This window comes from Vipera ursinii, assembly GCF_947247035.1.
Source record: "Vipera ursinii genome assembly, chromosome: 1".
NCBI lineage: Eukaryota > Metazoa > Chordata > Lepidosauria > Squamata > Viperidae > Vipera > Vipera ursinii.
The window spans coordinates 332,151,759-332,165,742 of NC_139512.1; the positions used below are offsets into that span (position 1 = coordinate 332,151,759).

The 13,984-nt window shown below is 39.8% G+C and overlaps 1 protein-coding gene across 4 annotated transcripts in view; it reads right to left on the reverse strand.

Moving 5' to 3' along the window:
* The window catches only part of NCOA1 (nuclear receptor coactivator 1), a 304,315-nt gene that overhangs the window by 152,319 nt on the left and 138,012 nt on the right, over positions 1–13,984 (reverse strand). The gene's annotated exons all lie outside the window — the stretch shown is intronic.

A 13,984-nucleotide genomic window follows, 5' to 3' on the forward strand; every position in this document is an offset into this window, starting at 1 on the left:
AATGACTAAGCAAAGTGGGATGGATTTAACTTGGTTGTTTTTCAGTGTAACATCAATCCAGGCTAGGGGGATTCATTATGGTCCAAAAGATTATTCTACTTATGAGAAAAATCTCTCTACTCTGCAACTGACGACTAAGGCATAGTGACTAAATGCTGCTTAACTGCTCCTTAATATCCCTTTCCTTTTTAACATACTATATCCAGTGTGTCACTGTGTGTCACTGTGTTTGTATATGTACAATTTTTAAATTATATATTAGAATAGAATAAAGCCGGAAGGGACCTTGGAGGTCTTCTAGTCCAGCCCCCTCCTCAAGCAGGAGAACTTATACCATATCAGACAAGTGACTGTCTAGTCTCTTCTTAAAACCACCAGTGATGAAGCGCCCAAAATTTCGAAGGCAAGCTGTTCCACTGGTTAATTGTCCTGATGTTAGGAAGTTTCCCCTTAATTACAGGTTGCTTCTCTCTTTGCTCAGTTTCCAACTATTGTTTCTTGCCCTGCCCTCTGGTGCTTTGGAGAATAGTTTGACCCCCTCTTCTCTGTGGCAGCCCCTCAAATACTGGAATACTATCATGTCCCCCATTTCTTCTTTTCTTTAGATTAGCCAAACCCAAATCCTGCAGCCATTCTTCATATGTTTTAGTCTCCAGGCCTTTGATCATCTTAGTTGCTTTTCTCTGAACTTTTTCCAAGGTCTCAACATCTTTTTGTGATATGGTGCCCAAAATTGGTTGCAGTATTCCAAGTGTGGTCTCACTAGGGTTTTAATACCTCGTGTGATCTTGATTCAATGCCTCTGTTTATACAACCCAGAATTGTAATAGCTTTTTTGGTGGCTGCTGCACACTGGTGGCTCATGGTCAAGTGATCCATCCACTAGGACTCCAAGGTCCCTCTCACAGTTACTGTTTTTAAGCTAGGTCTCACCTAATCTGTACTTATACCTTTGGTTTTTCCTTCCTAAATGTAAAACTTTGCTTTTCTCCCTATGCATGGAGATATTTTTGAAAAGGACTAGGGATAATATGATAATAGTGTTCCAATATCTAAGAGGCTGCCACAAAGAAGGGGTGGTGGTGTTTCCAACCTGTTTTCCAAAGCACTTGAAGGCAGGACAAGAGGAAGTGGTTGGAAACTAATCAAGGAGAGAAGCAACCTAGAATTAAGGGAGAAATTTCCAGACAATGAGAACAATTAATCAGTGGAACAACCTGCCTCCAGAAGCTGTGAATGCTCCAACCCTGGAGGTTTTTAAGAAAAGACTGGACAGTCATTTGTCTGACATAGTATAGGGTTGTCTGCTTGAACAGGGGGTTGGACTAGAGAACCTCCAAGGTCCATCCCAATTGTGTTAAGATTTGTTAAGAACTGAAATAAAAACATTAACAATAATAGTACAGCTTTAATGATATAGATGGAAAACTGTTGTCTTACCATGTAGCTTAGAATCTAGAAAAGGAAAATTAAGTTAGAGGGCTTAAGTTTATAGATCCTTCTCCCAGGATGCAAAAGATTGTATTTGTAAAGGCACAAATTTTCTAAGAGGCTTAAACATCAGCCATATAATTCTTAGTAAGGCCTTACAGTGCAAAAATCTTTCTTTGTGAATTTTTACGAGTCCTGTCATATCTTCCTTTTTACCCTTAAAAATTATTGGGGACAAAAACATTTATGCACAATGTATTTTGATTAGAAGCACTACATGTTATGTTATATGTCTGAAATAATTTATAGTCTGAATTTTGCATTTACCGTAATCTAGATTCATCTTAAATGAGCTGAGACCAATTATGTCTATGCAAACAGGAAATCTGGACCATCAAACTAATACAAGTCCTTTTTTTCAAAGAACTATGCCTTTGAAGTAAATTCATCATTAAAAATCCTCTTAAATCCAGGATTATCTTCAGAAACTTCTAACGTGGCTACGTAAAAATTGAAAAATATACACAGATTAAGATTTCAATCCAAAATAGTTAACTGAGAAAATTTTAGTGAGCTCAAATCTAATATATTTCTGAATAAGCAGACTTAAAACTGTACTGTTTTTACAAACACAATTTTAGAAGTTCCATTGAATGTGATGTATTATTTTTGTTTATTGGTTACATTTATGTCCTGCCTCTCTTTCAGGCCCTGAAAGAATTGTGCATGGCATTCCCCTCTTCAACTTTTGCCCACAATTATTCTACAATTATTCTAAGGGATTCATTAGACTGAACAATAATGGCAAGTTGCCCTATGCACCTTTATAACTGAGATTAGACTTGTGAGTCAGGATGTCTTAGTCTAACTGTTTAATCATTATATTACACTTCTTCAATAATAAGGGAATATAAAAATTCCTTTGGGTTGAGTCAACCTCTAATGACTTTAGAAACATAACCATGCAACTTTCTTGTCAACAATATGGAAATGGTTTGCTACTGCCTTCTTCTGATTTTTTTTTTTTAAACTTTACAGTCTAGCATACAGTCCTGGTATTTCCTCGTGGTCCCCCATGTAACTACCAAGCAGATCTGAGCATGCTTAGGTCATGTAGGTGATGATGTCTAGCTGGTCTACTGAAAGGAACAGTGGAGTTTACATTGTTTTCATAGGAATTCAGATTTAAAGCAGAGATCAGATTTAAAGCAGTGATTCAAACCTCCTCAAACTTTTCCAAGATATTTAAAACTCAAATACCATAGGCACATTTTTTAGTATCTCTATCTAATGCAAGAAGCAGGTGAAACTAATTCCATAGCAACTATAGCTTGCTTTTCTTTCAGAAATGATAGTAAAAATAGTAACAATTTCTTTTGGTGAACCCATAGCTATTGAATCCCAAAAGATTTCAGCTACAGATCAAACAGAATATGATGTGAGACATTCATGATTGAACCTTTTGATTTCATTCAAAATGGCTGCAAACTGGATTAGAGCAGCTGCACAGAAAAGTAAACATGACTGTGTCAGAGACACAGTGATTAACCCCCATGATGTTGTCCCATCTTTATAGTTTTCTTACAACATCAAATAACATGTAGCAGCTTTGAAAATGGTCAAAATGGAAAATGGTACAGGAGAAATGTTTAATTTCCAAGAAATCTGCTTTGTCCAAATTTGCCATTTTTCAGCAAAAATCAAATAATCAAGGAACGTTTTGTGAAAAGAGCTTCCAAAGATGTGTCTAAAAGGATTATAAAAATCTTATTTTCCAGCCAGAAAGTTCCTCTTATGTTTGGAATAGCATATAGATCTTAACTCATCTCAGCTGACTTTGAATAACAGGGAAGACCAATTCCGTACCATTTCTCCTTTGGAAGTAAACAGACTTTCAGTTCCAAATAGCAAATGTGTGTGTGTTTGTGTGTGTGTGTGTGTTTGTGTGTGTGTAATATCCATGATAGTTCAGAGTGTTTGCTTGCATATTATTCTCATTTAAGCTTGTCCAATCTATAGAAGAACTACACATGCAGAAAATGGGAAGCCGCACTTCTATTCTTCACAGAATGTTTTCTATGGATATAAGGTTATCTATGACAATTTTCCTATTGTGCAATTATTAAAAGTTAATATTTCTGTGATTGTAGTTATAAAGATGGGTGATGAAAGGGAATGTTTCTTAAGATTTAATAAGCACACTTAACTCTTTTTAATCACCATATAAAAGGTAGGATTTGGCCAGGATCTTATCCAGAGTTGCCTGAATAGAAAAAAAACAACCCTATTTTTTGGAAATATTGGGTCAAAGCCAGCCAGTTGGTTTTGGTCACTCTGTGCTGGAACAGAAGAAGGTGGCAAACAACTGACTTTACTCTTTGCAAGCAATCTTAGAACAGTGTTGGTTTCCTAGCAACAGGATGGAATACAGGAATCTACTGGAGGGATAACGTTATAAGCTATGCTCAGCATGCTTCTATGTGTGTGTGTATGTGTGTGTGAGAGAGAAAAGCCTTGTACCACAAAAGTATTTTTAATCTCTAGTGATCTCCTAAATCCTAGGTTCATTAAGTACTGCTAGCCTTAAAACCTTATCACATAAGCAGAATACATAGGCACACATGTTTGCAATATTAATAATCTGAATTTCATTTTCAAAAGCCAGAATGCCATTGTTCTTATATCATTATAGCCAATGTTTTATTAGGATGAGAGACCATAACTTCAAAGCCATAATTGAACATAACTCTCACAAATCACTGTCAGGTATTTATCAAAAGGGAAATACTTTTCATTTAGCGTTTCAGGATGCTCATAGTACTGAAAAATGAAACTATTAATCAACAGGGGGGAATCAATTACAACTTCTCCTGCTTAAATAAATGCTATTGACTTAAACTTCAGTCTTTGAATCCCTACCCTCTAGAATAGGGGTGTCAAACTGCCGTCCCATGGGCCGCTTGCATCATACAGAGGTCACCTCCACCCCAGCTCCGGCAATGAAAAAAAAATCGTGATACTTTGCAACACGTCATGTGATGCGGCGAGTTTGACACCCATGCTCTAGATAGAACAAGCCAGATACTAGATTCCCACCCTTTTTTAAAAACTCAGTTTTGTCTGTATGTAAGTAATACTCCAGTGACACAGGAACAGTTTGATAATCAGAAGAAATGTAGTTTTTAAGGCACCTGAGGAAGGAAACAGATGTGACAGTCGAAATAAACTCAAAAGTAATGAAGGTAGGACAATTATTTTTGAGGAAGGCAAAACTTAGGCAGAAAAGAGCAAAAGCAGCTGGTCAAGGTAGCTTCAAACAGTGGTAACACAGCAGAAGACTGGAATGAAACAAAATAGGAAAGCTTTCTTACAATCAATTATTTAATCTTTGCATAAGGTTCAAGTGGAAACTTTCAGGATTGGACTTTTCGGTTTTGTTCTGTACCAGCCTACTACCGGCCCTGCAGATAAGGCAGGGACAACCCCTTTTACAAGAAGGCAAGAGGCTGGAACTAGGCCTGCCAAATTTATGGACACAAAAGCAAACGGAGCAAAAACAAGACACGAACCATGAAACAGGAGCTATTCAAACGGTTGCCTTCAGCAAACCAGCCCTCCCACGCATTCCCCTTTTAAACAGTTCAGGGCGTGGCTTCTCTATGCCTCCTTCCGAGGTGCCCCATTGCCTTCCTCTGTTTACTCCTGATTGACTGCCCTCTGCGTCGGGCGTCCTTGAACAGGGCCAGTTGTGGGTCATCTTCATCCACGCTGTCAGGCTCACACAGCTGGGTCTGCGTCGTGACCAGATGGGAGGGGCCTGGCTGAGGGCTCTCATCAACAAGCTCTCCAACACCCTCAGCAACCTCTCCAACACCCCCCCTCCTCCTCTGAATCGTCTGACCCAACTGCCGAACCCACAGGCTGACCCTGAATCACAACAGGTTTTGCCTACTCCTTTTGGATTCAATCTTTAAAAAATGGGTCTGCTTCATATGGTGGAGAGCATAGTATGATATCAATAAATAAAATATTTAGATCATCTTAGCTAATCAATTCATGGAAGAACATACTAGGTTCCTAGTTCTTATTGTTCAAAGTAATAACATGACAGTAGGAATGTACCACTTATTGATAGGAAATGCAGTGATTGAGGAATGGCACAATAATGTCCTGTCAGCTGATTGCCTTTTCCCATGATCAGGAGAAGCCAAATTTAGGTAAAGCAACAATAACAAGTGTAAGAAAATGGGTACTCATTATACTTTCATCTGTACTTTATCATCTCAAGTGAATCTTGGTTTTCTAGCAAATTAGCATGAACAAGTAAGGGACGCAGTGGCTCAGTGCGTTAGGACGCTGAGCTTGTCGATCAGAAGATCAGCAGTTTGGTGGGTCGAATCCCGAGTGCCGCGTAGCAGAGTGAGCACCTGTTACTCGTCCCAGCTTCTGCCAACCTAGCAGTTCGAAAGCACGTCAAAATGCAAGTAGAAAAATAGGGACCACTACGGTGGGAAGGTAACAGCGTTCCGTGCGCCTTTGGCGTCTAGTCATGCCGGCCACATGACCACAGAGACGTCCTCGGACAAGCGCTGGCTCTTCGGCTTTGAAACGGAGATAAGCACTGGCCCCTAGAGTTGGAAACGACTAGGACGTATGTGCGGGGGAACCTTTACCTTTACCTAGCATGAACAAGTGAGCCTATTTTAAGCCTGTGCATCAAGGGTATCTCATCCTTAAATTTATTTTTCTGAATTTGATTTTAGTGTATACTCCAGCCACATGTACAACAGAAGTGTACTTCTTCCAACTTATGCATCAGTAGCATTTTAAAACCCTTGAAATAGTCCTATGTTCAGAAAAATAGGAGATCTATACATTTGTAAAAGCACTTAATGGCTAATTGAGCCATTATTACAGGCTCTATGTTTTCATATGTACTTGGTTTAAATGAGGGAAATAAAACTAAATTATGTTAGCAGTGCATAAAGTCCCAGCCCATCACCAACCACCATATTTGGCAATGTCTGGAATAACAACAAAAATAGAAGTTTGGCAACTTAGTGCTCAGATGTAACCCACAGCAATCATTTTTCAAATCCTTTTAATAATGGGGAAAAGGGGATCCTTTGTTCCAATACCCCCTGCTACCAATTGTCTGATATATTTCCCTCCCTTTAACTGATTCTAACTGGCTGCTATTCCGTGCTGGCAGCAGAACATTTTTTTAAAAAAAATTGTTTGGCTTGTATGGGGTGGAATTCATTCATTGGTTTGTTCATTTGATTCATTCAATGTATATGGCTGCCAATCTCAAAGAAGAGATGTTGGATGGCAAACAACTATAAATCTGTCCCTGGAAGAATGGCCTCCTCCACATACTAGCTTTGATAACCCCTAGCAAATTATGTCCTGCCACTTAGGAAGACTCTATGAGGAGATCCAGCCACATAGTAATTTGGTAATTTAGCAACATAGGTAACAATGGATATATTATGTATGTTTATAGAACATAATTTAATAAAACATTTATCTCTTTCCCAACAAAGGGGTATATTTATTAAAAAATACATTTTAATTTGGTCAGAGACCATCATAACTCATTCTCATATACATAGATAGATATATACTGGTAGTTGTAATATAAAAGTTGCTGGAGCTGTGAATAAATGTGTCCTGAGGGTCAGAATATTAAAAGGAACATTTCTATAAATGAAGGCTGTCAATTGCCATTATGCCATCAGACTGGAGCGTCATTAAGAAAGATAAGCTAGAATGGAGTAACACCTTTTCTTGATGGTAGAAGTCACCGGTTTAATTCAGTTGCTATGCCAATGGAAATCCATCATATTATTTTCATTAAATTAAATAAGAAAAGGTAAATCAGTACACTTGGGAAGATTTTTACAATAAAATCACCTATACCACAGTTCTGATAGGGCAGACATGTCAAACACAAGGCCCGGGGGTCAGATCCGGCCCGCGAAGTGGTTTCATGTGGCCCGCGAAGCCATCCTGGAAACAGTGAGGGAACGGCCTCCACTGCCTTGGCCCTGGCCCAGAGACCCTCCTTCTGCCAGAGACCCTCCGATCTGTCCCACTCCTGCCCAGGCCCCCATAGGCACCCTTGATGCGAACGATATAGTGTTGGCCACGCCCACCCAGTAGGCCATACACACTCTAGCCACGCCCACCCAGTAGGCCACGCCCACACAGGCCACACCCACCCGGCCCCCTGAGGGCAACCACAATGCTGATGCGGCCCTCAATGAAATTGAGTTTGACACCCCTGTGATAGGGTTATCTTTAATGTATAAAAACTGCAATACACAAATCCACCTGCTCTTTCACAAACACCACCTCTCCACATTCACCTCAATGATTTCCTGTTATATATCCTCATATGGTAGTTGCCAACATCTATGTCATATATTGTAGAGATCATCTGGCCATGATCACTGGATCATCATTGGATCATTTAACCAGGAACAAAGACACAGGAATACACTGTTTTCCACCTGGGGTCTTGTGAATGCAGATGGATTATAAATTATGTAATAAATCAATAAAAGGGAAAAGAGCTTGCTTCTTAATGATAGAGTCTGCACTAAGGAGGTCTTAGAGTGGCTTTAGTACCCTAATGTTCCCATTAGAAGTAGTACCTTATCATTTGAATAGTCATTTATTCAAACGAGGAACCCAACATTATGATGCTCTCTCCCCACCAACCTGATTCTCCCTCAGTGAAAGATGGGAGGATGAGAACTGGAGAATGGGCAAGTTGCATAATTCTTCCCACTTTTTAGAAAAGATGCTTTAGCTTCTGGGTTTCAATGGTAATACAAGAATATAAGTATGTATTCTATCTCCTAAGATGTATTTATTTCTACTTCCCCGCGGAAAACTACTGAAGCTGACTCAGCATGTCTTTAGGTGGCTGCCCAGAACAAGAAAAGAATTTGGATGCAGATTCTGAGATTGTAAAGTTACCATTATCAGCATGTACAGCCTAGGTAAGAGATTTAAATCATAGGGCTAATCAGAAGTTGTACCCAAAAGCATGGAATTTGCCCTCAAACATTAGGATTAAAAACCTTTCTGAGGAATAGCCATATCTGTCTGTTGCAACAAAGCTAACAAAGAGACTGGTTGAACTTTAAACACTTAACAGATTCAATGGGACATAAGCTTAGGATAAATATTCTATTTGCAGTAATAAGTCAGCAATGAAACACTATATTTCCTCTTAATAAGAGGTTACTAGTAGCCCTGCCTTGCAACTTAATGGTAAAGCACTGTTCCAATAAGGGCAGAAGAAGAAACTCAGTTTCTTAGGGGAATTCTGGGAGTTGAAATCCACACATCTTAAAGTTGCTAAGTTTGAAAAACACTGTTCTAAACACAGTATAAAGAATAGAATAAACTACATGCTTCCAGGTGTCTAAGGATGATACAGCTCAGCCATTAACACTATACTCGACAAAACCACTTAGCAGAAAGGTAAACTGGGGAAATAAAATGAGAACTGGTATGCACAACACACTTCAGATTGTTAAAGTGTATTTTGCTGCTATTGAAAGCTGAGACCTAAGCAAGCTGACTTCACCAGATAATTGAGAGGCTGTTAGATCTGTATGTCAGATGTTATGATCCCAATGATGATAGTCTTACATTTTCAGAAATGCAAAGGGAATGCATTAGTTCTGCAGTAGGAGCATGAGTAGGGACAGAGAATCCACCAGGGACACAGCTGCTAACAGTGCAACTAATTCATGGTTATTAATAGTTGAACCCTTGCCTTCTAAGAGGCAATGGGGAGATGTGCTTCTGCAAGGGCTTGACCATGATACCCTGAAGGGAAGCTTAGCATTTATTCTCAAAGGAAACTTGCTCACACAAGTAATGGAATACTTGTGTGCTTCCTTCTGATTTGAGATATTTCACTTCTGTTGTAAAAGGGCTTGATAATACCTTATTCCTCTCCTCTCTTCTCCAGGGGAAGCTCCTGCCTCTTGCAAGTAAGAAACGGCTAGCTTTAAGCCAAGCTGGGGAGACAGAAGTCACAGGGATCAGATAAAACATCAAGGGTTAAACTTATTGAAAATCTGCAAAACTCAGAATTTGAAGAGAGAAGAACCCGAGACATAAAATGACACATAAACATTTCTTTGAGCCTTGAGCTTTTAACTAGTACTCTGAGACATTATATATTAAGCATAAACCACTACATGGAGAAAGGGAGGTGCTTTAGGATCATTCTTGTAAAGGACTGTGCTACAACATGCTCCGACCTAAAAAACAACACTAACAACATTCCCTGACAGAAAATGGTGAACTGTAACAACTCAACTTCAACACCACAAGTGGAAAAGCAAGCAGCAAAATAAAAAGGGAGGCAGAAGACAAAAATATAACACAGCATAGTAAGAACAGTGATTCAAATTGTGTTATTTATTCTTAAGCATTCTCAGAAGATATCTAGGGTGTGCACAAAAAAACTTCCTGATGGATTTTGCTCCTTAGCTGCCACAAAATTATTATTAGCATCTCAGTAACATCTATTCACAATGGTATTTCTTACCATTGTGTTAGCATCCAGCTACAAAAATCTACTCACATGATAAAAAGTGCTAAAGATTCAATCTGTAGTTTTGTGCCCTGCAACAATTTGCAGAAGTAAAGTGTATATACTCACACTCTGAGAATGTGAGGTTCTGGTGATTGAGGTAGATTTTTTTCTGGTTTATCTAGCAGGGGTGTCAAACTGCTGGTCCGCGGGCCAGATGCATCACGCGGAAGCTGTGCCCACCCCTTTGCCGGCAATAGCAAAACAGTCCCGATATGTTGCGCGACATCATGTGATGTCACGGGTTTGACATGTCTGATCTAAGGCTTTCATTATACAGATACAGCAGGCCTTTTAGGAAAAAAACATGTACAGATCTCATAAGTAAAGGTAAAGGTTCCCTCAAACATGCATGCTAGTCGTTTCCAACTCTAGGGGCCAGTGCTCATCTCCGTTTCAAAGCTGAAGAGCCAGCGCTTGTCCGAGGACGTCTCCGTGGTCATGTGGCCGGCATGACTAGACGCCAAAGGAGCACGGAATGCTGTTACCTTCCCACCGTAGTGGTCCCTATTTTTCTACTTGCATTTTTACGTGCTTTCGAACTGCTAGGTTGGCAGAAGCTGGGACGAGTAACAGGCAGTAACAGTAACTCTGCTATGCGGCACTCGGGATTTGGCCCACCAACCTCCAGATCGACAAGCTCAGTGTCCTAACCCACTGAGCCACCACGTCCCTTACATATCTCATAGTGATGTACAAAATAATTTGGACAATCATAATGAAAATAATACAGTTCATTGGCTTTCCTAAATTAAAAAATAAAACAAAATTCATGGAACATTTAAAAGCACAAATTGTTCTGTTCCCGCCTGCTACCGGCCCTGCAGAAAAGGCAGGGACAACCCCTTTACAAGAAGGCAAGAGGCTGGAACTAAGCCTACCAAATTTATTAACATAAAACAGCAAACAGAGCAAAGAGAGCAAACACGAACCATAAAACAGGAGCTATTCAAACGGTTGCCTTCAGCAAACCAGCCCTCCCACACATTCCCTTTTTAAACAGTTCAGGGCGTGGCTTCTCTCTGCCTCCTTCCGAGGTGCCCCATTGCCTTCCTCTGTTTACTCCTGATTGACTGCCTCCTGTGTCGGGCATCCTTGAACAGGGCCAGCTGTGGGTCATCTTCATCCACGCTGTCAGGCTCACACAGCTGGGTCTGCGTCGTGACCAGATGGAAGGGGCCTGGCTGAGGGCTCTGTGGAGCCTCAATATTATTCTCAGCAAGCTCTCCAACACCCCCCTCCTCCTCCTCTGAATCATCCCACCCAACTGCCGAACCCTCAGGCTGACCCTGAATCACAACACTAATTTTCTAAGAAAGGGAATTCTATAATCTTGGTACTTACTATAAGAAAGGCCCTATCTTCATCTCTGCCATTGGTCTGGAAGCCTATTTAGTCTAATTAAAATCTTAAAGTTAACCAGTTTTCAGTTCATAACATCTGAAAAAAATCAGGCTGTGGTTAGAAGCCAGAAAAATATCATAGCAAATGGCAGTGTTTACACTCTACCTATTAACTTGGAATTTTGTTTTTGGAACATGGAAGAGACTTTTTATGCTTAACTTGGCATGTGACTGGCAGTCTACTTAGATACTGACACTTGGCAACATACCACAGTTTATACTCTAAACATTCAGGTGGCATTATGATTCTGATCTGATGTCTGGTTTATGGTGGTCAGGCAATGTTATAATTAAAGGCTTATATCTGAATCTTTTAATACAAATGCGGAGATCAAAATAAGTACTTCCTTCTTTCAACAAAATAACAAGAAAATACTGCTTAAAACTGAGTAATAACCCACAAAATATTGGTAAAATTTAAAACCCACACATTGACAAATGAAGACACGGTGATGACTATACAAAGATTTAGTTCATCCAATACTAGCTCATAACACAGGTGCAAAGACTTTGGGTGCAGAAGATATTGGCAGTCATTTGTCTAAAATAGAATAGGGCACGGGTGTCAAACTGCCGGCCCACGGGCCAGATGCATTATAGCGAAACTGTGCCCACCTCATTGCTGGCAATGGGAAAAAAAGTTGTGATATGTTGCAACACGTCACGTGACATTACAAGTTTGACACCTCTGGTATAGGGTTTCCTGCCTGAGCAGGAGTTGGACTAGAAGACCTCCAAGGTCCCTTCCAACTTGTTTATTGTTGTTGTTGTTGTCAAATTTCTTAGTAAAGTGATACATGGCAGTGTGCAGGACTTTATTGTGCATTGATGGAGAAAAAGATGATTTCCACAGGAAGGTTGCATTACCACATGGCATTCAACAGCAAAGCTTAAAAAGCTAGCTACCTTAAGTAACCCAGAACCACTCTGGAGATTTGGACTAATGCTCTCATACTCCTCCCAATACTTCTTATGCTGGTTTGAATGAATACAATTTGTAAATCAGAACATCCAACAGCATCAATTTGTCCATTTCTGTTGTAAAAGCAGAATGCATCCCTAATACATTCATGCATCCCTTTTCTATAATTACAAAAGAATGGAAGCACTAACAACCTGGATTGTTCATCAGTGACCAGATGAAGAATTTCTCATCTCACTTTTTGAGCTTCACATAAGCAGAAAGAGCAACTGCTTTGCCAGCAATAGTTCCTTAGCATCCCAAAATTAAAAAGTAAGAACCATGATAAAAAAAGTCCTCGGAGACTTTGAAAAGTTGCTGCAACACAGAGTAAATAAGTCAGATGGGCAAATGACTTGCCACAAGACAAATCAGCTTCTTATTTCTCTATAAAAATGCTCTTTATGCTCACTCTCATCTTTAGCTATTTTTTCTTTTTGTGCAGGACTTTCTTAGATACCATTGATATTCGCAACAGGCAGCCTAGACCAGTGCTAAACTATTTTCAGCAACATCCAGTAATTGTTAAATTGTTACTTTCTTTGTGCCAGAATGACAGGCTAAGCAGCTGGCTTTGACCAAGCCAAAAATTTATCTGAATGTAGTTATGCATCCTTTATGCAATAATTTTGGGGAGGTCACTATACTGTTAAACACAGAATCAATTATATTTCTATTTTGTACGTATCAGGAATCTATGATCTAGTTAAATAGACAAATGTGGTCACTGCTGCAAGTCATACACTGACTAGCTGAGAAATGGAACTTTGCTAGAAGGTGTCTCATAGGTCTTCTAGTCCAGTACCTTGAATGGCAGGAATCCTCAGACCATCTTATACAAAGAAGGATCTAACCTTAGAAAGCCTCCAATGATAGAACACCCACAATTCCTAGAAGCAAGCTATTCCACTGCTCAATACTTTTCATGGTTATAACATTCCTCCTTATTTTCAATTTAGATTTCTCTATGTAAAGCTTCCATCCATTAGTTCTTCTCCTGCCCTCAGGAACCATGGAGAATAAATCCTGCTCACTTTCCTGCAATGGCCCTTCAAGTATTGGAAGATAGGTCCCTTCCAGCCCTATTATTCTATGCCACTCTTTAGCTTTCTCTTCTTTAGACTAAACATATCCCATATCCATAACCATTCTTCAAAAGGTTTAGTCTCAGTTCATCTTCTTTGATAGACTTCCCAGCCTCCTTCTTGTATTATGGTGACCAAAACAGGAGATGGTATTCCAGGGTGGTCTGGCCAGCATCTCTTCCCATAATTCTGATGTTATACAGCTGCTGATGTAATACAAGATTGCACTGACTCTTTTCACAGTGACAACACACTACTGGCTCATCATTGACAAATGGCTTACCTTACCAGGACACCCAGATCCTTCTCACAGGCACAACTGCCAAACCAGCTACCACTTATCTTATACCCATGCATCTGGTTTTTTCTACCTCAGTGCAGAACCTTACATTTCTCCACAGCGAACAGCATTTTGTTGGATAGTGTCCACTGCTGAAGCCTACCAAGATTCTTCTGAACTTTTTTTTTTGGGGGGGGGAGG